A 21,041-nucleotide genomic window follows, 5' to 3' on the forward strand; every position below is an offset into this window, starting at 1 on the left:
GGAGGAGTGAGTTTTTAGGACGGAAGAAGAAATTGTTCACTCTTGAATGTTATCGTTTTCCCAAAGAACGCTGAATTAACTTCATGTTTGTTTTAAAGTTTGTGATTGGATTTTCCCAACCACCGTTCAATACGCACGAAGTCCGTGCAAATGTGTAGCCGACTGGTGTGTCCAAAATGCAAACGGAAAAAAATGTAGGTACTGACTGAAAGCATCAAGTGCATGAAAGTAGATAATTCGCAATTCGTAGTCAGTTGGAAACAGGTAATATTCATTATCGTTCATTTGTAGGAATTCTTTTTAAAAAAAAAACCTCGTCCGCGTTCTTAGCTCTCTCTCTCTCTCTCTCTCTCTCTCTCTCTCTCTCTCTCTCTCTCTCTCTCTCTCTCTCTCAAAATAATCGACAGGGTTGGAAAGTGTCTTTTGGATAGAAAAATTGAATTGTTCAGTAAAAAATTCTTGGCAGCGGTGGGATTCGAACCCACGCCTCAATGAGACTGGTGCCTAAAACCAGCGCCTTAGACCGCTCGGCCACGCTACCTTACGACTTTTCTGCTGATATTTTATGTATTTGTCAACTGGCTTCGTGAAAAAAGATGTTGGTTTGTTTAGTTTGCCCTATATGGTTCTAGTGGGAAGTGTTCAAGTGAGAATTGGAGGCTTAGGGAATAAAAGAAAGTGAGACGAAATGATTTGCCCATGTTCAATTTCATGTGGAACAATTTTGAGTAATCATATAAAACGTTCATTTGACAGATGAAAAAAAGGTTAGAGATGTTGAAAAAATTCCTCAAATCCTAAAATGCGCCAATTACGAATTTAATAAAAATCCAAAAGGACAAGTTATTCAGTTATAATGTTTTCCGTACCTTAGACGATGGTTAACTATTAAAATTAGCCAAATTGTTGTCATGTCAGGTTGGCCGAGTGGTCTAAGGCGCCAGACTCAAGGTTAATACCTTCCCATTCGTGGGAATGAGTGTTCTGGTCCACGAATGTGGGCGTGGGTTCGAATCCCACATCTGACACCATATATTTTTGATCACTTTCTACACTTCATTTGTAACATGGTTTCATGAAATGGTCTTTTGCGAATTTGTTAACGGTTAAACATTTAGTATATAGTAAAAGCTATTACGAAAGAAAAAAACCCTCATATGCGACATTCATGTTATACTTTCTTGTCCAAATCAGAGTGTCATAATTTAGTAAGATTATCAATTGCTGAACCATCAGTGGATTGAAAATAGCTCATGTAAACTCAGTTTGAGGAAAGAGCCAAATGAAATTCATCCTCAATTATCAAAAATAGATTTCACATAGTGGGTAGAACGTTAAAACGGAGGAGTGAGTTTTTAGGACGGAAGAAGAAATTGTTCACTCTTGAATGTTATCGTTTTCCCAAAGAACGCTGAATTAACTTCATGTTTGTTTTAAAGTTTGTGATTGGATTTTCCCAACCACCGTTCAATACGCATGAAGTCCGTGCAAATGTGTAGCCGACTGGTGTGTCCAAAATGCAAACGGAAAAAAATGTAGGTACTGACTGAAAGCATCAAGTGCATGAAAGTAGATAATTCGCAATTCGTAGTCAGTTGGAAACAGGTAATATTCATTATCGTTCATTTGTAGGAATTCTTTTTAAAAAAAAAACCTCGTCCGCGTTCTTAGCTCTCTCTCTCTCTCTCTCTCTCTCTCTCTCTCTCTCTCTCTCTCTCTCTCAAAATAATCGACAGGGTTGGAAAGTGTCTTTTGGATAGAAAAATTGAATTGTTCAGTAAAAAATTCTTGGCAGCGGTGGGATTCGAACCCACGCCTCAATGAGACTGGTGCCTAAAACCAGCGCCTTAGACCGCTCGGCCACGCTACCTTACGACTTTTCTGCTGATATTTTATGTATTTGTCAACTGGCTTCGTGAAAAAAGATGTTGGTTTGTTTAGTTTGCCCTATATGGTTCTAGTGGGAAGTGTTCAAGTGAGAATTGGAGGCTTAGGGAATAAAAGAAAGTGAGACGAAATGATTTGCCCATGTTCAATTTCATGTGGAACAATTTTGAGTAATCATATAAAACGTTCATTTGACAGATGAAAAAAAGGTTAGAGATGTTGAAAAAATTCCTCAAATCCTAAAATGCGCCAATTACGAATTTAATAAAAATCCAAAAGGACAAGTTATTCAGTTATAATGTTTTCCGTACCTTAGACGATGGTTAACTATTAAAATTAGCCAAATTGTTGTCATGTCAGGTTGGCCGAGTGGTCTAAGGCGCCAGACTCAAGGTTAATACCTTCCCATTCGTGGGAATGAGTGTTCTGGTCCACGAATGTGGGCGTGGGTTCGAATCCCACATCTGACACCATATATTTTTGATCACTTTCTACACTTCATTTGTAACATGGTTTCATGAAATGGTCTTTTGCGAATTTGTTAACGGTTAAACATTTAGTATATAGTAAAAGCTATTACGAAAGAAAAAAACCCTCATATGCGACATTCATGTTATACTTTCTTGTCCAAATCAGAGTGTCATAATTTAGTAAGATTATCAATTGCTGAACCATCAGTGGATTGAAAATAGCTCATGTAAACTCAGTTTGAGGAAAGAGCCAAATGAAATTCATCCTCAATTATCAAAAATAGATTTCACATAGTGGGTAGAACGTTAAAACGGAGGAGTGAGTTTTTAGGACGGAAGAAGAAATTGTTCACTCTTGAATGTTATCGTTTTCCCAAAGAACGCTGAATTAACTTCATGTTTGTTTTAAAGTTTGTGATTGGATTTTCCCAACCACCGTTCAATACGCATGAAGTCCGTGCAAATGTGTAGCCGACTGGTGTGTCCAAAATGCAAACGGAAAAAAATGTAGGTACTGACTGAAAGCATCAAGTGCATGAAAGTAGATAATTCGCAATTCGTAGTCAGTTGGAAACAGGTAATATTCATTATCGTTCATTTGTAGGAATTCTTTTAAAAAAAAAAACCTCGTCCGCGTTCTTAGCTCTCTCTCTCTCTCTCTCTCTCTCTCTCTCTCTCTCTCTCTCTCTCTCTCTCTCTCTCTCAAAATAATCGACAGGGTTGGAAAGTGTCTTTTGGATAGAAAAATTGAATTGTTCAGTAAAAAATTCTTGGCAGCGGTGGGATTCGAACCCACGCCTCAATGAGACTGGTGCCTAAAACCAGCGCCTTAGACCGCTCGGCCACGCTACCTTACGACTTTTCTGCTGATATTTTATGTATTTGTCAACTGGCTTCGTGAAAAAAGATGTTGGTTTGTTTAGTTTGCCCTATATGGTTCTAGTGGGAAGTGTTCAAGTGAGAATTGGAGGCTTAGGGAATAAAAGAAAGTGAGACGAAATGATTTGCCCATGTTCAATTTCATGTGGAACAATTTTGAGTAATCATATAAAACGTTCATTTGACAGATGAAAAAAAGGTTAGAGATGTTGAAAAAATTCCTCAAATCCTAAAATGCGCCAATTACGAATTTAATAAAAATCCAAAAGGACAAGTTATTCAGTTATAATGTTTTCCGTACCTTAGACGATGGTTAACTATTAAAATTAGCCAAATTGTTGTCATGTCAGGTTGGCCGAGTGGTCTAAGGCGCCAGACTCAAGGTTAATACCTTCCCATTCGTGGGAATGAGTGTTCTGGTCCACGAATGTGGGCGTGGGTTCGAATCCCACATCTGACACCATATATTTTTGATCACTTTCTACACTTCATTTGTAACATGGTTTCATGAAATGGTCTTTTGCGAATTTGTTAACGGTTAAACATTTAGTATATAGTAAAAGCTATTACGAAAGAAAAAAACCCTCATATGCGACATTCATGTTATACTTTCTTGTCCAAATCAGAGTGTCATAATTTAGTAAGATTATCAATTGCTGAACCATCAGTGGATTGAAAATAGCTCATGTAAACTCAGTTTGAGGAAAGAGCCAAATGAAATTCATCCTCAATTATCAAAAATAGATTTCACATAGTGGGTAGAACGTTAAAACGGAGGAGTGAGTTTTTAGGACGGAAGAAGAAATTGTTCACTCTTGAATGTTATCGTTTTCCCAAAGAACGCTGAATTAACTTCATGTTTGTTTTAAAGTTTGTGATTGGATTTTCCCAACCACCGTTCAATACGCATGAAGTCCGTGCAAATGTGTAGCCGACTGGTGTGTCCAAAATGCAAACGGAAAAAAATGTAGGTACTGACTGAAAGCATCAAGTGCATGAAAGTAGATAATTCGCAATTCGTAGTCAGTTGGAAACAGGTAATATTCATTATCGTTCATTTGTAGGAATTCTTTTTAAAAAAAAAACCTCGTCCGCGTTCTTAGCTCTCTCTCTCTCTCTCTCTCTCTCTCTCTCTCTCTCTCTCTCTCTCTCTCTCTCTCAAAATAATCGACAGGGTTGGAAAGTGTCTTTTGGATAGAAAAATTGAATTGTTCAGTAAAAAATTCTTGGCAGCGGTGGGATTCGAACCCACGCCTCAATGAGACTGGTGCCTAAAACCAGCGCCTTAGACCGCTCGGCCACGCTACCTTACGACTTTTCTGCTGATATTTTATGTATTTGTCAACTGGCTTCGTGAAAAAAGATGTTGGTTTGTTTAGTTTGCCCTATATGGTTCTAGTGGGAAGTGTTCAAGTGAGAATTGGAGGCTTAGGGAATAAAAGAAAGTGAGACGAAATGATTTGCCCATGTTCAATTTCATGTGGAACAATTTTGAGTAATCATATAAAACGTTCATTTGACAGATGAAAAAAAGGTTAGAGATGTTGAAAAAATTCCTCAAATCCTAAAATGCGCCAATTACGAATTTAATAAAAATCCAAAAGGACAAGTTATTCAGTTATAATGTTTTCCGTACCTTAGACGATGGTTAACTATTAAAATTAGCCAAATTGTTGTCATGTCAGGTTGGCCGAGTGGTCTAAGGCGCCAGACTCAAGGTTAATACCTTCCCATTCGTGGGAATGAGTGTTCTGGTCCACGAATGTGGGCGTGGGTTCGAATCCCACATCTGACACCATATATTTTTGATCACTTTCTACACTTCATTTGTAACATGGTTTCATGAAATGGTCTTTTGCGAATTTGTTAACGGTTAAACATTTAGTATATAGTAAAAGCTATTACGAAAGAAAAAAACCCTCATATGCGACATTCATGTTATACTTTCTTGTCCAAATCAGAGTGTCATAATTTAGTAAGATTATCAATTGCTGAACCATCAGTGGATTGAAAATAGCTCATGTAAACTCAGTTTGAGGAAAGAGCCAAATGAAATTCATCCTCAATTATCAAAAATAGATTTCACATAGTGGGTAGAACGTTAAAACGGAGGAGTGAGTTTTTAGGACGGAAGAAGAAATTGTTCACTCTTGAATGTTATCGTTTTCCCAAAGAACGCTGAATTAACTTCATGTTTGTTTTAAAGTTTGTGATTGGATTTTCCCAACCACCGTTCAATACGCATGAAGTCCGTGCAAATGTGTAGCCGACTGGTGTGTCCAAAATGCAAACGGAAAAAAATGTAGGTACTGACTGAAAGCATCAAGTGCATGAAAGTAGATAATTCGCAATTCGTAGTCAGTTGGAAACAGGTAATATTCATTATCGTTCATTTGTAGGAATTCTTTTTAAAAAAAAAACCTCGTCCGCGTTCTTAGCTCTCTCTCTCTCTCTCTCTCTCTCTCTCTCTCTCTCTCTCTCTCTCTCTCTCTCTCTCTCTCTCTCAAAATAATCGACAGGGTTGGAAAGTGTCTTTTGGATAGAAAAATTGAATTGTTCAGTAAAAAATTCTTGGCAGCGGTGGGATTCGAACCCACGCCTCAATGAGACTGGTGCCTAAAACCAGCGCCTTAGACCGCTCGGCCACGCTACCTTACGACTTTTCTGCTGATATTTTATGTATTTGTCAACTGGCTTCGTGAAAAAAGATGTTGGTTTGTTTAGTTTGCCCTATATGGTTCTAGTGGGAAGTGTTCAAGTGAGAATTGGAGGCTTAGGGAATAAAAGAAAGTGAGACGAAATGATTTGCCCATGTTCAATTTCATGTGGAACAATTTTGAGTAATCATATAAAACGTTCATTTGACAGATGAAAAAAAGGTTAGAGATGTTGAAAAAATTCCTCAAATCCTAAAATGCGCCAATTACGAATTTAATAAAAATCCAAAAGGACAAGTTATTCAGTTATAATGTTTTCCGTACCTTAGACGATGGTTAACTATTAAAATTAGCCAAATTGTTGTCATGTCAGGTTGGCCGAGTGGTCTAAGGCGCCAGACTCAAGGTTAATACCTTCCCATTCGTGGGAATGAGTGTTCTGGTCCACGAATGTGGGCGTGGGTTCGAATCCCACATCTGACACCATATATTTTTGATCACTTTCTACACTTCATTTGTAACATGGTTTCATGAAATGGTCTTTTGCGAATTTGTTAACGGTTAAACATTTAGTATATAGTAAAAGCTATTACGAAAGAAAAAAACCCTCATATGCGACATTCATGTTATACTTTCTTGTCCAAATCAGAGTGTCATAATTTAGTAAGATTATCAATTGCTGAACCATCAGTGGATTGAAAATAGCTCATGTAAACTCAGTTTGAGGAAAGAGCCAAATGAAATTCATCCTCAATTATCAAAAATAGATTTCACATAGTGGGTAGAACGTTAAAACGGAGGAGTGAGTTTTTAGGACGGAAGAAGAAATTGTTCACTCTTGAATGTTATCGTTTTCCCAAAGAACGCTGAATTAACTTCATGTTTGTTTTAAAGTTTGTGATTGGATTTTCCCAACCACCGTTCAATACGCATGAAGTCCGTGCAAATGTGTAGCCGACTGGTGTGTCCAAAATGCAAACGGAAAAAAATGTAGGTACTGACTGAAAGCATCAAGTGCATGAAAGTAGATAATTCGCAATTCGTAGTCAGTTGGAAACAGGTAATATTCATTATCGTTCATTTGTAGGAATTCTTTTTAAAAAAAAAACCTCGTCCGCGTTCTTAGCTCTCTCTCTCTCTCTCTCTCTCTCTCTCTCTCTCTCTCTCTCTCAAAATAATCGACAGGGTTGGAAAGTGTCTTTTGGATAGAAAAATTGAATTGTTCAGTAAAAAATTCTTGGCAGCGGTGGGATTCGAACCCACGCCTCAATGAGACTGGTGCCTAAAACCAGCGCCTTAGACCGCTCGGCCACGCTACCTTACGACTTTTCTGCTGATATTTTATGTATTTGTCAACTGGCTTCGTGAAAAAAGATGTTGGTTTGTTTAGTTTGCCCTATATGGTTCTAGTGGGAAGTGTTCAAGTGAGAATTGGAGGCTTAGGGAATAAAAGAAAGTGAGACGAAATGATTTGCCCATGTTCAATTTCATGTGGAACAATTTTGAGTAATCATATAAAACGTTCATTTGACAGATGAAAAAAAGGTTAGAGATGTTGAAAAAATTCCTCAAATCCTAAAATGCGCCAATTACGAATTTAATAAAAATCCAAAAGGACAAGTTATTCAGTTATAATGTTTTCCGTACCTTAGACGATGGTTAACTATTAAAATTAGCCAAATTGTTGTCATGTCAGGTTGGCCGAGTGGTCTAAGGCGCCAGACTCAAGGTTAATACCTTCCCATTCGTGGGAATGAGTGTTCTGGTCCACGAATGTGGGCGTGGGTTCGAATCCCACATCTGACACCATATATTTTTGATCACTTTCTACACTTCATTTGTAACATGGTTTCATGAAATGGTCTTTTGCGAATTTGTTAACGGTTAAACATTTAGTATATAGTAAAAGCTATTACGAAAGAAAAAAACCCTCATATGCGACATTCATGTTATACTTTCTTGTCCAAATCAGAGTGTCATAATTTAGTAAGATTATCAATTGCTGAACCATCAGTGGATTGAAAATAGCTCATGTAAACTCAGTTTGAGGAAAGAGCCAAATGAAATTCATCCTCAATTATCAAAAATAGATTTCACATAGTGGGTAGAACGTTAAAACGGAGGAGTGAGTTTTTAGGACGGAAGAAGAAATTGTTCACTCTTGAATGTTATCGTTTTCCCAAAGAACGCTGAATTAACTTCATGTTTGTTTTAAAGTTTGTGATTGGATTTTCCCAACCACCGTTCAATACGCATGAAGTCCGTGCAAATGTGTAGCCGACTGGTGTGTCCAAAATGCAAACGGAAAAAAATGTAGGTACTGACTGAAAGCATCAAGTGCATGAAAGTAGATAATTCGCAATTCGTAGTCAGTTGGAAACAGGTAATATTCATTATCGTTCATTTGTAGGAATTCTTTTTAAAAAAAAAACCTCGTCCGCGTTCTTAGCTCTCTCTCTCTCTCTCTCTCTCTCTCTCTCTCTCTCTCTCTCTCTCTCTCTCTCTCTCTCTCTCAAAATAATCGACAGGGTTGGAAAGTGTCTTTTGGATAGAAAAATTGAATTGTTCAGTAAAAAATTCTTGGCAGCGGTGGGATTCGAACCCACGCCTCAATGAGACTGGTGCCTAAAACCAGCGCCTTAGACCGCTCGGCCACGCTACCTTACGACTTTTCTGCTGATATTTTATGTATTTGTCAACTGGCTTCGTGAAAAAAGATGTTGGTTTGTTTAGTTTGCCCTATATGGTTCTAGTGGGAAGTGTTCAAGTGAGAATTGGAGGCTTAGGGAATAAAAGAAAGTGAGACGAAATGATTTGCCCATGTTCAATTTCATGTGGAACAATTTTGAGTAATCATATAAAACGTTCATTTGACAGATGAAAAAAAGGTTAGAGATGTTGAAAAAATTCCTCAAATCCTAAAATGCGCCAATTACGAATTTAATAAAAATCCAAAAGGACAAGTTATTCAGTTATAATGTTTTCCGTACCTTAGACGATGGTTAACTATTAAAATTAGCCAAATTGTTGTCATGTCAGGTTGGCCGAGTGGTCTAAGGCGCCAGACTCAAGGTTAATACCTTCCCATTCGTGGGAATGAGTGTTCTGGTCCACGAATGTGGGCGTGGGTTCGAATCCCACATCTGACACCATATATTTTTGATCACTTTCTACACTTCATTTGTAACATGGTTTCATGAAATGGTCTTTTGCGAATTTGTTAACGGTTAAACATTTAGTATATAGTAAAAGCTATTACGAAAGAAAAAAACCCTCATATGCATATGCGACATTCATGTTATACTTTCTTGTCCAAATCAGAGTGTCATAATTTAGTAAGATTATCAATTGCTGAACCATCAGTGGATTGAAAATAGCTCATGTAAACTCAGTTTGAGGAAAGAGCCAAATGAAATTCATCCTCAATTATCAAAAATAGATTTCACATAGTGGGTAGAACGTTAAAACGGAGGAGTGAGTTTTTAGGACGGAAGAAGAAATTGTTCACTCTTGAATGTTATCGTTTTCCCAAAGAACGCTGAATTAACTTCATGTTTGTTTTAAAGTTTGTGATTGGATTTTCCCAACCACCGTTCAATACGCATGAAGTCCGTGCAAATGTGTAGCCGACTGGTGTGTCCAAAATGCAAACGGAAAAAAATGTAGGTACTGACTGAAAGCATCAAGTGCATGAAAGTAGATAATTCGCAATTCGTAGTCAGTTGGAAACAGGTAATATTCATTATCGTTCATTTGTAGGAATTCTTTTTAAAAAAAAAACCTCGTCCGCGTTCTTAGCTCTCTCTCTCTCTCTCTCTCTCTCTCTCTCTCTCTCTCTCAAAATAATCGACAGGGTTGGAAAGTGTCTTTTGGATAGAAAAATTGAATTGTTCAGTAAAAAATTCTTGGCAGCGGTGGGATTCGAACCCACGCCTCAATGAGACTGGTGCCTAAAACCAGCGCCTTAGACCGCTCGGCCACGCTACCTTACGACTTTTCTGCTGATATTTTATGTATTTGTCAACTGGCTTCGTGAAAAAAGATGTTGGTTTGTTTAGTTTGCCCTATATGGTTCTAGTGGGAAGTGTTCAAGTGAGAATTGGAGGCTTAGGGAATAAAAGAAAGTGAGACGAAATGATTTGCCCATGTTCAATTTCATGTGGAACAATTTTGAGTAATCATATAAAACGTTCATTTGACAGATGAAAAAAAGGTTAGAGATGTTGAAAAAATTCCTCAAATCCTAAAATGCGCCAATTACGAATTTAATAAAAATCCAAAAGGACAAGTTATTCAGTTATAATGTTTTCCGTACCTTAGACGATGGTTAACTATTAAAATTAGCCAAATTGTTGTCATGTCAGGTTGGCCGAGTGGTCTAAGGCGCCAGACTCAAGGTTAATACCTTCCCATTCGTGGGAATGAGTGTTCTGGTCCACGAATGTGGGCGTGGGTTCGAATCCCACATCTGACACCATATATTTTTGATCACTTTCTACACTTCATTTGTAACATGGTTTCATGAAATGGTCTTTTGCGAATTTGTTAACGGTTAAACATTTAGTATATAGTAAAAGCTATTACGAAAGAAAAAAACCCTCATATGCGACATTCATGTTATACTTTCTTGTCCAAATCAGAGTGTCATAATTTAGTAAGATTATCAATTGCTGAACCATCAGTGGATTGAAAATAGCTCATGTAAACTCAGTTTGAGGAAAGAGCCAAATGAAATTCATCCTCAATTATCAAAAATAGATTTCACATAGTGGGTAGAACGTTAAAACGGAGGAGTGAGTTTTTAGGACGGAAGAAGAAATTGTTCACTCTTGAATGTTATCGTTTTCCCAAAGAACGCTGAATTAACTTCATGTTTGTTTTAAAGTTTGTGATTGGATTTTCCCAACCACCGTTCAATACGCATGAAGTCCGTGCAAATGTGTAGCCGACTGGTGTGTCCAAAATGCAAACGGAAAAAAATGTAGGTACTGACTGAAAGCATCAAGTGCATGAAAGTAGATAATTCGCAATTCGTAGTCAGTTGGAAACAGGTAATATTCATTATCGTTCATTTGTAGGAATTCTTTTTAAAAAAAAAACCTCGTCCGCGTTCTTAGCTCTCTCTCTCTCTCTCTCTCTCTCTCTCTCTCTCTCTCTCTCTCTCTCTCTCTCAAAATAATCGACAGGGTTGGAAAGTGTCTTTTGGATAGAAAAATTGAATTGTTCAGTAAAAAATTCTTGGCAGCGGTGGGATTCGAACCCACGCCTCAATGAGACTGGTGCCTAAAACCAGCGCCTTAGACCGCTCGGCCACGCTACCTTACGACTTTTCTGCTGATATTTTATGTATTTGTCAACTGGCTTCGTGAAAAAAGATGTTGGTTTGTTTAGTTTGCCCTATATGGTTCTAGTGGGAAGTGTTCAAGTGAGAATTGGAGGCTTAGGGAATAAAAGAAAGTGAGACGAAATGATTTGCCCATGTTCAATTTCATGTGGAACAATTTTGAGTAATCATATAAAACGTTCATTTGACAGATGAAAAAAAGGTTAGAGATGTTGAAAAAATTCCTCAAATCCTAAAATGCGCCAATTACGAATTTAATAAAAATCCAAAAGGACAAGTTATTCAGTTATAATGTTTTCCGTACCTTAGACGATGGTTAACTATTAAAATTAGCCAAATTGTTGTCATGTCAGGTTGGCCGAGTGGTCTAAGGCGCCAGACTCAAGGTTAATACCTTCCCATTCGTGGGAATGAGTGTTCTGGTCCACGAATGTGGGCGTGGGTTCGAATCCCACATCTGACACCATATATTTTTGATCACTTTCTACACTTCATTTGTAACATGGTTTCATGAAATGGTCTTTTGCGAATTTGTTAACGGTTAAACATTTAGTATATAGTAAAAGCTATTACGAAAGAAAAAAACCCTCATATGCGACATTCATGTTATACTTTCTTGTCCAAATCAGAGTGTCATAATTTAGTAAGATTATCAATTGCTGAACCATCAGTGGATTGAAAATAGCTCATGTAAACTCAGTTTGAGGAAAGAGCCAAATGAAATTCATCCTCAATTATCAAAAATAGATTTCACATAGTGGGTAGAACGTTAAAACGGAGGAGTGAGTTTTTAGGACGGAAGAAGAAATTGTTCACTCTTGAATGTTATCGTTTTCCCAAAGAACGCTGAATTAACTTCATGTTTGTTTTAAAGTTTGTGATTGGATTTTCCCAACCACCGTTCAATACGCATGAAGTCCGTGCAAATGTGTAGCCGACTGGTGTGTCCAAAATGCAAACGGAAAAAAATGTAGGTACTGACTGAAAGCATCAAGTGCATGAAAGTAGATAATTCGCAATTCGTAGTCAGTTGGAAACAGGTAATATTCATTATCGTTCATTTGTAGGAATTCTTTTTAAAAAAAAAACCTCGTCCGCGTTCTTAGCTCTCTCTCTCTCTCTCTCTCTCTCTCTCTCTCTCTCTCTCTCTCTCTCTCAAAATAATCGACAGGGTTGGAAAGTGTCTTTTGGATAGAAAAATTGAATTGTTCAGTAAAAAATTCTTGGCAGCGGTGGGATTCGAACCCACGCCTCAATGAGACTGGTGCCTAAAACCAGCGCCTTAGACCGCTCGGCCACGCTACCTTACGACTTTTCTGCTGATATTTTATGTATTTGTCAACTGGCTTCGTGAAAAAAGATGTTGGTTTGTTTAGTTTGCCCTATATGGTTCTAGTGGGAAGTGTTCAAGTGAGAATTGGAGGCTTAGGGAATAAAAGAAAGTGAGACGAAATGATTTGCCCATGTTCAATTTCATGTGGAACAATTTTGAGTAATCATATAAAACGTTCATTTGACAGATGAAAAAAAGGTTAGAGATGTTGAAAAAATTCCTCAAATCCTAAAATGCGCCAATTACGAATTTAATAAAAATCCAAAAGGACAAGTTATTCAGTTATAATGTTTTGCGTACCTTAGACGATGGTTAACTATTAAAATTAGCCAAATTGTTGTCATGTCAGGTTGGCCGAGTGGTCTAAGGCGCCAGACTCAAGGTTAATACCTTCCCATTCGTGGGAATGAGTGTTCTGGTCCACGAATGTGGGCGTGGGTTCGAATCCCACATCTGACACCATATATTTTTGATCACTTTCTACACTTCATTTGTAACATGGTTTCATGAAATGGTCTTTTGCGAATTTGTTAACGGTTAAACATTTAGTATATAGTAAAAGCTATTACGAAAGAAAAAAACCCTCATATGCGACATTCATGTTATACTTTCTTGTCCAAATCAGAGTGTCATAATTTAGTAAGATTATCAATTGCTGAACCATCAGTGGATTGAAAATAGCTCATGTAAACTCAGTTTGAGGAAAGAGCCAAATGAAATTCATCCTCAATTATCAAAAATAGATTTCACATAGTGGGTAGAACGTTAAAACGGAGGAGTGAGTTTTTAGGACGGAAGAAGAAATTGTTCACTCTTGAATGTTATCGTTTTCCCAAAGAACGCTGAATTAACTTCATGTTTGTTTTAAAGTTTGTGATTGGATTTTCCCAACCACCGTTCAATACGCATGAAGTCCGTGCAAATGTGTAGCCGACTGGTGTGTCCAAAATGCAAACGGAAAAAAATGTAGGTACTGACTGAAAGCATCAAGTGCATGAAAGTAGATAATTCGCAATTCGTAGTCAGTTGGAAACAGGTAATATTCATTATCGTTCATTTGTAGGAATTCTTTTTAAAAAAAAAACCTCGTCCGCGTTCTTAGCTCTCTCTCTCTCTCTCTCTCTCTCTCTCTCTCTCTCTCTCTCTCTCTCTCTCTCTCTCTCTCTCTCTCTCTCTCTCAAAATAATCGACAGGGTTGGAAAGTGTCTTTTGGATAGAAAAATTGAATTGTTCAGTAAAAAATTCTTGGCAGCGGTGGGATTCGAACCCACGCCTCAATGAGACTGGTGCCTAAAACCAGCGCCTTAGACCGCTCGGCCACGCTACCTTACGACTTTTCTGCTGATATTTTATGTATTTGTCAACTGGCTTCGTGAAAAAAGATGTTGGTTTGTTTAGTTTGCCCTATATGGTTCTAGTGGGAAGTGTTCAAGTGAGAATTGGAGGCTTAGGGAATAAAAGAAAGTGAGACGAAATGATTTGCCCATGTTCAATTTCATGTGGAACAATTTTGAGTAATCATATAAAACGTTCATTTGACAGATGAAAAAAAGGTTAGAGATGTTGAAAAAATTCCTCAAATCCTAAAATGCGCCAATTACGAATTTAATAAAAATCCAAAAGGACAAGTTATTCAGTTATAATGTTTTCCGTACCTTAGACGATGGTTAACTATTAAAATTAGCCAAATTGTTGTCATGTCAGGTTGGCCGAGTGGTCTAAGGCGCCAGACTCAAGGTTAATACCTTCCCATTCGTGGGAATGAGTGTTCTGGTCCACGAATGTGGGCGTGGGTTCGAATCCCACATCTGACACCATATATTTTTGATCACTTTCTACACTTCATTTGTAACATGGTTTCATGAAATGGTCTTTTGCGAATTTGTTAACGGTTAAACATTTAGTATATAGTAAAAGCTATTACGAAAGAAAAAAACCCTCATATGCGACATTCATGTTATACTTTCTTGTCCAAATCAGAGTGTCATAATTTAGTAAGATTATCAATTGCTGAACCATCAGTGGATTGAAAATAGCTCATGTAAACTCAGTTTGAGGAAAGAGCCAAATGAAATTCATCCTCAATTATCAAAAATAGATTTCACATAGTGGGTAGAACGTTAAAACGGAGGAGTGAGTTTTTAGGACGGAAGAAGAAATTGTTCACTCTTGAATGTTATCGTTTTCCCAAAGAACGCTGAATTAACTTCATGTTTGTTTTAAAGTTTGTGATTGGATTTTCCCAACCACCGTTCAATACGCATGAAGTCCGTGCAAATGTGTAGCCGACTGGTGTGTCCAAAATGCAAACGGAAAAAAATGTAGGTACTGACTGAAAGCATCAAGTGCATGAAAGTAGATAATTCGCAATTCGTAGTCAGTTGGAAACAGGTAATATTCATTATCGTTCATTTGTAGGAATTCTTTTTAAAAAAAAAACCTCGTCCGCGTTCTTAGCTCTCTCTCTCTCTCTCTCTCTCTCTCTCTCTCTCTCTCTCTCTCTCTCTCTCTCTCTCTCTCTCTCTCTCAAAATAATCGACAGGGTTGGAAAGTGTCTTTTGGATAGAAAAATTGAATTGTTCAGTAAAAAATTCTTGGCAGCGGTGGGATTCGAACCCACGCCTCAATGAGACTGGTGCCTAAAACCAGCGCCTTAGACCGCTCGGCCACGCTACCTTACGACTTTTCTGCTGATATTTTATGTATTTGTCAACTGGCTTCGTGAAAAAAGATGTTGGTTTGTTTAGTTTGCCCTATATGGTTCTAGTGGGAAGTGTTCAAGTGAGAATTGGAGGCTTAGGGAATAAAAGAAAGTGAGACGAAATGATTTGCCCATGTTCAATTTCATGTGGAACAATTTTGAGTAATCATATAAAACGTTCATTTGACAGATGAAAAAAAGGTTAGAGATGTTGAAAAAATTCCTCAAATCCTAAAATGCGCCAATTACGAATTTAATAAAAATCCAAAAGGACAAGTTATTCAGTTATAATGTTTTCCGTACCTTAGACGATGGTTAACTATTAAAATTAGCCAAATTGTTGTCATGTCAGGTTGGCCGAGTGGTCTAAGGCGCCAGACTCAAGGTTAATACCTTCCCATTCGTGGGAATGAGTGTTCTGGTCCACGAATGTGGGCGTGGGTTCGAATCCCACATCTGACACCATATATTTTTGATCACTTTCTACACTTCATTTGTAACATGGTTTCATGAAATGGTCTTTTGCGAATTTGTTAACGGTTAAACATTTAGTATATAGTAAAAGCTATTACGAAAGAAAAAAACCCTCATATGCGACATTCATGTTATACTTTCTTGTCCAAATCAGAGTGTCATAATTTAGTAAGATTATCAATTGCTGAACCATCAGTGGATTGAAAATAGCTCATGTAAACTCAGTTTGAGGAAAGAGCCAAATGAAATTCATCCTCAATTATCAAAAATAGATTTCACATAGTGGGTAGAACGTTAAAACGGAGGAGTGAGTTTTTAGGACGGAAGAAGAAATTGTTCACTCTTGAATGTTATCGTTTTCCCAAAGAACGCTGAATTAACTTCATGTTTGTTTTAAAGTTTGTGATTGGATTTTCCCAACCACCGTTCAATACGCATGAAGTCCGTGCAAATGTGTAGCCGACTGGTGTGTCCAAAATGCAAACGGAAAAAAATGTAGGTACTGACTGAAAGCATCAAGTGCATGAAAGTAGATAATTCGCAATTCGTAGTCAGTTGGAAACAGGTAATATTCATTATCGTTCATTTGTAGGAATTCTTTTTAAAAAAAAAACCTCGTCCGCGTTCTTAGCTCTCTCTCTCTCTCTCTCTCTCTCTCTCTCTCTCTCTCTCTCTCTCTCTCTCTCTCTCAAAATAATCGACAGGGTTGGAAAGTGTCTTTTGGATAGAAAAATTGAATTGTTCAGTAAAAAATTCTTGGCAGCGGTGGGATTCGAACCCACGCCTCAATGAGACTGGTGCCTAAAACCAGCGCCTTAGACCGCTCGGCCACGCTACCTTACGACTTTTCTGCTGATATTTTATGTATTTGTCAACTGGCTTCGTGAAAAAAGATGTTGGTTTGTTTAGTTTGCCCTATATGGTTCTAGTGGGAAGTGTTCAAGTGAGAATTGGAGGCTTAGGGAATAAAAGAAAGTGAGACGAAATGATTTGCCCATGTTCAATTTCATGTGGAACAATTTTGAGTAATCATATAAAACGTTCATTTGACAGATGAAAAAAAGGTTAGAGATGTTGAAAAAATTCCTCAAATCCTAAAATGCGCCAATTACGAATTTAATAAAAATCCAAAAGGACAAGTTATTCAGTTATAATGTTTTCCGTACCTTAGACGATGGTTAACTATTAAAATTAGCCAAATTGTTGTCATGTCAGGTTGGCCGAGTGGTCTAAGGCGCCAGACTCAAGGTTAATACCTTCCCATTCGTGGGAATGAGTGTTCTGGTCCACGAATGTGGGCGTGGGTTCGAATCCCACATCTGACACCATATATTTTTGATCACTTTCTACACTTCATTTGTAACATGGTTTCATGAAATGGTCTTTTGCGAATTTGTTAACGGTTAAACATTTAGTATATAGTAAAAGCTATTACGAAAGAAAAAAACCCTCATATGCGACATTCATGTTATACTTTCTTGTCCAAATCAGAGTGTCATAATTTAGTAAGATTATCAATTGCTGAACCATCAGTGGATTGAAAATAGCTCATGTAAACTCAGTTTGAGGAAAGAGCCAAATGAAATTCATCCTCAATTATCAAAAATAGATTTCACATAGTGGGTAGAACGTTAAAACGGAGGAGTGAGTTTTTAGGACGGAAGAAGAAATTGTTCACTCTTGAATGTTATCGTTTTCCCAAAGAACGCTGAATTAACTTCATGTTTGTTTTAAAGTTTGTGATTGGATTTTCCCAACCACCGTTCAATACGCATGAAGTCCGTGCAAATGTGTAGCCGACTGGTGTGTCCAAAATGCAAACGGAAAAAAATGTAGGTACTGACTGAAAGCATCAAGTGCATGAAAGTAGATAATTCGCAATTCGTAGTCAGTTGGAAACAGGTAATATTCATTATCGTTCATTTGTAGGAATTCTTTTTAAAAAAAAAACCTCGTCCGCGTTCTTAGCTCTCTCTCTCTCTCTCTCTCTCTCTCTCTCTCTCTCTCTCTCTCTCTCTCTCTCTCTCTCTCTCAAAATAATCGACAGGGTTGGAAAGTGTCTTTTGGATAGAAAAATTGAATTGTTCAGTAAAAAATTCTTGGCAGCGGTGGGATTCGAACCCACGCCTCAATGAGACTGGTGCCTAAAACCAGCGCCTTAGACCGCTCGGCCACGCTACCTTACGACTTTTCTGCTGATATTTTATGTATTTGTCAACTGGCTTCGTGAAAAAAGATGTTGGTTTGTTTAGTTTGCCCTATATGGTTCTAGTGGGAAGTGTTCAAGTGAGAATTGGAGGCTTAGGGAATAAAAGAAAGTGAGACGAAATGATTTGCCCATGTTCAATTTCATGTGGAACAATTTTGAGTAATCATATAAAACGTTCATTTGACAGATGAAAAAAAGGTTAGAGATGTTGAAAAAATTCCTCAAATCCTAAAATGCGCCAATTACGAATTTAATAAAAATCCAAAAGGACAAGTTATTCAGTTATAATGTTTTCCGTACCTTAGACGATGGTTAACTATTAAAATTAGCCAAATTGTTGTCATGTCAGGTTGGCCGAGTGGTCTAAGGCGCCAGACTCAAGGTTAATACCTTCCCATTCGTGGGAATGAGTGTTCTGGTCCACGAATGTGGGCGTGGGTTCGAATCCCACATCTGACACCATATATTTTTGATCACTTTCTACACTTCATTTGTAACATGGTTTCATGAAATGGTCTTTTGCGAATTTGTTAACGGTTAAACATTTAGTATATAGTAAAAGCTATTACGAAAGAAAAAAACCCTCATATGCGACATTCATGTTATACTTTCTTGTCCAAATCAGAGTGTCATAATTTAGTAAGATTATCAATTGCTGAACCATCAGTGGATTGAAAATAGCTCATGTAAACTCAGTTTGAGGAAAGAGCCAAATGAAATTCATCCTCAATTATCAAAAATAGATTTCACATAGTGGGTAGAACGTTAAAACGGAGGAGTGAGTTTTTAGGACGGAAGAAGAAATTGTTCACTCTTGAATGTTATCGTTTTCCCAAAGAACGCTGAATTAACTTCATGTTTGTTTTAAAGTTTGTGATTGGATTTTCCCAACCACCGTTCAATACGCATGAAGTCCGTGCAAATGTGTAGCCGACTGGTGTGTCCAAAATGCAAACGGAAAAAAATGTAGGTACTGACTGAAAGCATCAAGTGCATGAAAGTAGATAATTCGCAATTCGTAGTCAGTTGGAAACAGGTAATATTCATTATCGTTCATTTGTAGGAATTCTTTTTAAAAAAAAAACCTCGTCCGCGTTCTTAGCTCTCTCTCTCTCTCTCTCTCTCTCTCTCTCTCTCTCTCTCTCTCTCTCTCTCTCTCTCTCTCTCAAAATAATCGACAGGGTTGGAAAGTGTCTTTTGGATAGAAAAATTGAATTGTTCAGTAAAAAATTCTTGGCAGCGGTGGGATTCGAACCCACGCCTCAATGAGACTGGTGCCTAAAACCAGCGCCTTAGACCGCTCGGCCACGCTACCTTACGACTTTTCTGCTGATATTTTATGTATTTGTCAACTGGCTTCGTGAAAAAAGATGTTGGTTTGTTTAGTTTGCCCTATATGGTTCTAGTGGGAAGTGTTCAAGTGAGAATTGGAGGCTTAGGGAATAAAAGAAAGTGAGACGAAATGATTTGCCCATGTTCAATTTCATGTGGAACAATTTTGAGTAATCATATAAAACGTTACAGATGAAAAAAAGGTTAGAGATGTTGAAAAAATTCCTCAAATCCTAAAATGCGCCAATTACGAATTTAATAAAAATCCAAAAGGACAAGTTATTCAGTTATAATGTTTTCCGTACCTTAGACGATGGTTAACTATTAAAATTAGCCAAATTGTTGTCATGTCAGGTTGGCCGAGTGGTCTAAGGCGCCAGACTCAAGGTTAATACCTTCCCATTCGTGGGAATGAGTGTTCTGGTCCACGAATGTGGGCGTGGGTTCGAATCCCACATCTGACACCATATATTTTTGATCACTTTCTACACTTCATTTGTAACATGGTTTCATGAAATGGTCTTTTGCGAATTTGTTAACGGTTAAACATTTAGTATATAGTAAAAGCTATTACGAAAGAAAAAAACCCTCATATGCGACATTCATGTTATACTTTCTTGTCCAAATCAGAGTGTCATAATTTAGTAAGATTATCAATTGCTGAACCATCAGTGGATTGAAAATAGCTCATGTAAACTCAGTTTGAGGAAAGAGCCAAATGAAATTCATCCTCAATTATCAAAAATAGATTTCACATAGTGGGTAGAACGTTAAAACGGAGGAGTGAGTTTTTAGGACGGAAGAAGAAATTGTTCACTCTTGAATGTTATCGTTTTCCCAAAGAACGCTGAATTAACTTCATGTTTGTTTTAAAGTTTGTGATTGGATTTTCCCAACCACCGTTCAATACGCATGAAGTCCGTGCAAATGTGTAGCCGACTGGTGTGTCCAAAATGCAAACGGAAAAAAATGTAGGTACTGACTGAAAGCATCAAGTGCATGAAAGTAGATAATTCGCAATTCGTAGTCAGTTGGAAACAGGTAATATTCATTATCGTTCATTTGTAGGAATTCTTTTTAAAAAAAAAACCTCGTCCGCGTTCTTAGCTCTCTCTCTCTCTCTCTCTCTCTCTCTCTCTCTCTCTCTCTCTCTCTCTCTCTCTCTCTCTCAAAATAATCGACAGGGTTGGAAAGTGTCTTTTGGATAGAAAAATTGAATTGTTCAGTAAAAAATTCTTGGCAGCGGTGGGATTCGAACCCACGCCTCAATGAGACTGGTGCCTAAAACCAGCGCCTTAGACCGCTCGGCCACGCTACCTTACGACTTTTCTGCTGATATTTTATGTATTTGTCAACTGGCTTCGTGAAAAAAGATGTTGGTTTGTTTAGTTTGCCCTATATGGTTCTAGTGGGAAGTGTTCAAGTGAGAATTGGAGGCTTAGGGAATAAAAGAAAGTGAGACGAAATGATTTGCCCATGTTCAATTTCATGTGGAACAATTTTGAGTAATCATATAAAACGTTCATTTGACAGATGAAAAAAAGGTTAGAGATGTTGAAAAAATTCCTCAAATCCTAAAATGCGCCAATTACGAATTTAATAAAAATCCAAAAGGACAAGTTATTCAGTTATAATGTTTTCCGTACCTTAGACGATGGTTAACTATTAAAATTAGCCAAATTGTTGTCATGTCAGGTTGGCCGAGTGGTCTAAGGCGCCAGACTCAAGGTTAATACCTTCCCATTCGTGGGAATG

At 37.6% G+C, this 21,041-nt stretch overlaps 31 non-coding genes across 31 annotated transcripts; 15 read left to right on the forward strand and 16 right to left on the reverse strand.

Annotated features, from left to right (window-relative positions):
- Nucleotides 1-460: 460 nt before the first annotated feature.
- Nucleotides 461-541, reverse strand: Trnal-uag (transfer RNA leucine (anticodon UAG)). The gene has a single exon. It is a non-coding gene; the product is annotated as a tRNA-Leu (tRNA).
- A 372-nt stretch (nt 542-913) lies between these two features.
- Nucleotides 914-1,028, forward strand: Trnal-caa (transfer RNA leucine (anticodon CAA)). Its single transcript has 2 exons — nt 914-951; nt 983-1,028. It is a non-coding gene; the product is annotated as a tRNA-Leu (tRNA).
- A 761-nt stretch (nt 1,029-1,789) lies between these two features.
- Trnal-uag (transfer RNA leucine (anticodon UAG)) lies at nt 1,790-1,870 on the reverse strand. The gene has a single exon. It is a non-coding gene; the product is annotated as a tRNA-Leu (tRNA).
- A 372-nt stretch (nt 1,871-2,242) lies between these two features.
- Trnal-caa (transfer RNA leucine (anticodon CAA)) lies at nt 2,243-2,357 on the forward strand. Its single transcript has 2 exons — nt 2,243-2,280; nt 2,312-2,357. It is a non-coding gene; the product is annotated as a tRNA-Leu (tRNA).
- A 771-nt stretch (nt 2,358-3,128) lies between these two features.
- On the reverse strand, nt 3,129-3,209 carry Trnal-uag (transfer RNA leucine (anticodon UAG)). The gene has a single exon. It is a non-coding gene; the product is annotated as a tRNA-Leu (tRNA).
- Nucleotides 3,210-3,581: 372 nt separating this feature from the next.
- Trnal-caa (transfer RNA leucine (anticodon CAA)) lies at nt 3,582-3,696 on the forward strand. The gene is made up of 2 exons: nt 3,582-3,619; nt 3,651-3,696. It is a non-coding gene; the product is annotated as a tRNA-Leu (tRNA).
- Nucleotides 3,697-4,463: 767 nt separating this feature from the next.
- On the reverse strand, nt 4,464-4,544 carry Trnal-uag (transfer RNA leucine (anticodon UAG)). Its single transcript has one exon. It is a non-coding gene; the product is annotated as a tRNA-Leu (tRNA).
- A 372-nt stretch (nt 4,545-4,916) lies between these two features.
- Nucleotides 4,917-5,031, forward strand: Trnal-caa (transfer RNA leucine (anticodon CAA)). Its single transcript has 2 exons — nt 4,917-4,954; nt 4,986-5,031. It is a non-coding gene; the product is annotated as a tRNA-Leu (tRNA).
- A 777-nt stretch (nt 5,032-5,808) lies between these two features.
- On the reverse strand, nt 5,809-5,889 carry Trnal-uag (transfer RNA leucine (anticodon UAG)). Its single transcript has one exon. It is a non-coding gene; the product is annotated as a tRNA-Leu (tRNA).
- Nucleotides 5,890-6,261: 372 nt separating this feature from the next.
- Nucleotides 6,262-6,376, forward strand: Trnal-caa (transfer RNA leucine (anticodon CAA)). Its single transcript has 2 exons — nt 6,262-6,299; nt 6,331-6,376. It is a non-coding gene; the product is annotated as a tRNA-Leu (tRNA).
- A 755-nt stretch (nt 6,377-7,131) lies between these two features.
- On the reverse strand, nt 7,132-7,212 carry Trnal-uag (transfer RNA leucine (anticodon UAG)). The gene has a single exon. It is a non-coding gene; the product is annotated as a tRNA-Leu (tRNA).
- Nucleotides 7,213-7,584: 372 nt separating this feature from the next.
- Trnal-caa (transfer RNA leucine (anticodon CAA)) lies at nt 7,585-7,699 on the forward strand. The gene is made up of 2 exons: nt 7,585-7,622; nt 7,654-7,699. It is a non-coding gene; the product is annotated as a tRNA-Leu (tRNA).
- A 775-nt stretch (nt 7,700-8,474) lies between these two features.
- On the reverse strand, nt 8,475-8,555 carry Trnal-uag (transfer RNA leucine (anticodon UAG)). Its single transcript has one exon. It is a non-coding gene; the product is annotated as a tRNA-Leu (tRNA).
- Nucleotides 8,556-8,927: 372 nt separating this feature from the next.
- On the forward strand, nt 8,928-9,042 carry Trnal-caa (transfer RNA leucine (anticodon CAA)). The gene is made up of 2 exons: nt 8,928-8,965; nt 8,997-9,042. It is a non-coding gene; the product is annotated as a tRNA-Leu (tRNA).
- A 757-nt stretch (nt 9,043-9,799) lies between these two features.
- Trnal-uag (transfer RNA leucine (anticodon UAG)) lies at nt 9,800-9,880 on the reverse strand. The gene has a single exon. It is a non-coding gene; the product is annotated as a tRNA-Leu (tRNA).
- Nucleotides 9,881-10,252: 372 nt separating this feature from the next.
- Trnal-caa (transfer RNA leucine (anticodon CAA)) lies at nt 10,253-10,367 on the forward strand. Its single transcript has 2 exons — nt 10,253-10,290; nt 10,322-10,367. It is a non-coding gene; the product is annotated as a tRNA-Leu (tRNA).
- Nucleotides 10,368-11,132: 765 nt separating this feature from the next.
- Trnal-uag (transfer RNA leucine (anticodon UAG)) lies at nt 11,133-11,213 on the reverse strand. The gene has a single exon. It is a non-coding gene; the product is annotated as a tRNA-Leu (tRNA).
- A 372-nt stretch (nt 11,214-11,585) lies between these two features.
- Nucleotides 11,586-11,700, forward strand: Trnal-caa (transfer RNA leucine (anticodon CAA)). The gene is made up of 2 exons: nt 11,586-11,623; nt 11,655-11,700. It is a non-coding gene; the product is annotated as a tRNA-Leu (tRNA).
- A 761-nt stretch (nt 11,701-12,461) lies between these two features.
- Nucleotides 12,462-12,542, reverse strand: Trnal-uag (transfer RNA leucine (anticodon UAG)). Its single transcript has one exon. It is a non-coding gene; the product is annotated as a tRNA-Leu (tRNA).
- A 372-nt stretch (nt 12,543-12,914) lies between these two features.
- On the forward strand, nt 12,915-13,029 carry Trnal-caa (transfer RNA leucine (anticodon CAA)). Its single transcript has 2 exons — nt 12,915-12,952; nt 12,984-13,029. It is a non-coding gene; the product is annotated as a tRNA-Leu (tRNA).
- A 787-nt stretch (nt 13,030-13,816) lies between these two features.
- On the reverse strand, nt 13,817-13,897 carry Trnal-uag (transfer RNA leucine (anticodon UAG)). The gene has a single exon. It is a non-coding gene; the product is annotated as a tRNA-Leu (tRNA).
- Nucleotides 13,898-14,269: 372 nt separating this feature from the next.
- Nucleotides 14,270-14,384, forward strand: Trnal-caa (transfer RNA leucine (anticodon CAA)). Its single transcript has 2 exons — nt 14,270-14,307; nt 14,339-14,384. It is a non-coding gene; the product is annotated as a tRNA-Leu (tRNA).
- A 781-nt stretch (nt 14,385-15,165) lies between these two features.
- Trnal-uag (transfer RNA leucine (anticodon UAG)) lies at nt 15,166-15,246 on the reverse strand. Its single transcript has one exon. It is a non-coding gene; the product is annotated as a tRNA-Leu (tRNA).
- Nucleotides 15,247-15,618: 372 nt separating this feature from the next.
- Trnal-caa (transfer RNA leucine (anticodon CAA)) lies at nt 15,619-15,733 on the forward strand. Its single transcript has 2 exons — nt 15,619-15,656; nt 15,688-15,733. It is a non-coding gene; the product is annotated as a tRNA-Leu (tRNA).
- Nucleotides 15,734-16,502: 769 nt separating this feature from the next.
- On the reverse strand, nt 16,503-16,583 carry Trnal-uag (transfer RNA leucine (anticodon UAG)). Its single transcript has one exon. It is a non-coding gene; the product is annotated as a tRNA-Leu (tRNA).
- A 372-nt stretch (nt 16,584-16,955) lies between these two features.
- On the forward strand, nt 16,956-17,070 carry Trnal-caa (transfer RNA leucine (anticodon CAA)). The gene is made up of 2 exons: nt 16,956-16,993; nt 17,025-17,070. It is a non-coding gene; the product is annotated as a tRNA-Leu (tRNA).
- Nucleotides 17,071-17,845: 775 nt separating this feature from the next.
- Trnal-uag (transfer RNA leucine (anticodon UAG)) lies at nt 17,846-17,926 on the reverse strand. Its single transcript has one exon. It is a non-coding gene; the product is annotated as a tRNA-Leu (tRNA).
- A 372-nt stretch (nt 17,927-18,298) lies between these two features.
- On the forward strand, nt 18,299-18,413 carry Trnal-caa (transfer RNA leucine (anticodon CAA)). The gene is made up of 2 exons: nt 18,299-18,336; nt 18,368-18,413. It is a non-coding gene; the product is annotated as a tRNA-Leu (tRNA).
- Nucleotides 18,414-19,188: 775 nt separating this feature from the next.
- Nucleotides 19,189-19,269, reverse strand: Trnal-uag (transfer RNA leucine (anticodon UAG)). Its single transcript has one exon. It is a non-coding gene; the product is annotated as a tRNA-Leu (tRNA).
- A 366-nt stretch (nt 19,270-19,635) lies between these two features.
- Nucleotides 19,636-19,750, forward strand: Trnal-caa (transfer RNA leucine (anticodon CAA)). Its single transcript has 2 exons — nt 19,636-19,673; nt 19,705-19,750. It is a non-coding gene; the product is annotated as a tRNA-Leu (tRNA).
- A 773-nt stretch (nt 19,751-20,523) lies between these two features.
- Trnal-uag (transfer RNA leucine (anticodon UAG)) lies at nt 20,524-20,604 on the reverse strand. The gene has a single exon. It is a non-coding gene; the product is annotated as a tRNA-Leu (tRNA).
- Between the last annotated feature and the right edge of the window lie 437 nt (nt 20,605-21,041).

This window comes from Mytilus galloprovincialis, chromosome 10 (assembly GCF_965363235.1).
Source record: "Mytilus galloprovincialis chromosome 10, xbMytGall1.hap1.1, whole genome shotgun sequence".
In the NCBI taxonomy this organism is placed as follows: Eukaryota; Metazoa; Mollusca; class Bivalvia; order Mytilida; family Mytilidae; genus Mytilus; species Mytilus galloprovincialis.